At 50.9% G+C, this 1,429-nt stretch overlaps 1 protein-coding gene across 4 annotated transcripts in view; it reads right to left on the reverse strand.

The window, feature by feature from the left end:
• Positions 1–675, reverse strand: part of LOC124041416 (cdc42 effector protein 3-like) — a 10,676-nt gene extending 10,001 nt beyond the window's left edge. For 2 of the 4 annotated variants that reach the window (XM_046358966.1, XM_046358963.1), the window contains exon 1: positions 54–673. The gene's annotated coding sequence lies outside the window, so the exon portion shown is untranslated. Of the gene's footprint in view, positions 1–53 lie in introns of all 4 variants that reach the window. The other 2 variants (XM_046358962.1, XM_046358965.1) reach the window with 2 other exon arrangements.
• Between the last annotated feature and the right edge of the window lie 754 nt (positions 676–1,429).

Consider the following 1,429-nt stretch of genomic DNA (forward strand, 5'->3'; position numbering starts at 1 on the left):
GCCAGACATATTCTACACCCATTACACACTAACAAGTCTTAAACATTGCTCACCCTTTCCCTCACCTTGTGTAATTCCTGGGATAAGCTCCTGGTTCCTGCCGAAAGGTGTCCACTGCCCTCCTGAAGGTCTGCAGTCCTAGTGCTGACTGCTAAAGAGGTGTGTGTGGCGTGTGGTTCCCAAACTCACTGGGGCTGACTGACTACTGTCTCTGCCCTGGGGCCGCCCTGCTCTCGGCCACTTGCTCTCGGGAGGGATGTCTGCCGGACAGCTGTTTTTGGAATTCCTCTCAGGTTCGATCTAGCTATTCCACTCTGGAGCTGTAGTCTCCTCCTCCTAACCACCTCTCACCGCTGCCTGCAGCACCGGTGTCTGTCTGTCTGCTCCCCTAGCCACAGCTTGAGGCGGTTTTGAACGGGTGGAGTGGGATCCTCTCCTTTTCCCTGGTGTGTCTCTGTGGCTCTCTCTTCCGTCAGCGGGCAGCTATCTGCTGGGGTGGAGAGAGGTCAGGCTGAGGGTGAGGTCTGGCGCTCTGGAGGTCTGCTCAGCAGCTGGTTGGAGGATCAGTATGCTGCCTCTGCTGCTGCGCTGGACGTCCCTCCTTTCCCGAAACAGTGCTGTTTTAAACTGTCTGTTCTCTGCCTCTCTCTCTCTCTCTCTCTCTCTCTCTCTCTCTCTCTCTCTCTCTCTCTCTCTCTCTCTCTCTCTATTTTGCTCTCTCACTCAGTTTCCCACTCTATCCTCTCCCTCTCTCCTCTTTACTCTCTCTGCCTTGATCTGATCCAATCTGCTCTGTAAACCTAGTGGGCATACAGCAGACACTGTTTTCAAGGTCTCGCTCTCATAAAATACATTGAGGCACTCATTCTCCCACCATTTCCCTTGACTATTTTCAGACCGGCTCATTCATTCACATTCTGGCTCGCTCCTTTGTACCGCATAGCACAGTATGCTTTATGTTCTTCCAAACATTTTCTCTGTTTCCTACATGGTTGAGTAGGCTAAATTCTACAGGACTCTGCGGCACTGCAGTGATCCAGAGGACAGTTATTAATTGGCTACCAGACAACACATGACATACTTTTGTTAAACTGCTCCCCTGGTGGGATCCCCATATACCCAATTGAAATGTGTGTGTGTGTGTTTTATTGCCCCTTGTCACAGTGGCTAGGTGAAAAGGACAACGATGTTCACATAATCTTCTTGTCGCATTGTAAACCCTCTAACCTGATGCCCTCAAGGACATAGGGAAGCTGTGCTTCACAAATTAAGAGGTATTTTGCAGCGCTCTGCTGCTATTCTTGCCCCCCAAAAACGATCACCTTGGTAACCACTGCTGCTCTGTTGTGATGTTGGGGGGGGGTAGAGAGAGAATGAGAGGAGGAGAGAGACAGGGGATAAAGAGTGGGTGATAGCCGCCTCCCGTTTA

The sequence above is a fragment of the Oncorhynchus gorbuscha genome, linkage group LG08 (genome assembly GCF_021184085.1).
Source record: "Oncorhynchus gorbuscha isolate QuinsamMale2020 ecotype Even-year linkage group LG08, OgorEven_v1.0, whole genome shotgun sequence".
Taxonomy (NCBI): Eukaryota; Metazoa; Chordata; class Actinopteri; order Salmoniformes; family Salmonidae; genus Oncorhynchus; species Oncorhynchus gorbuscha.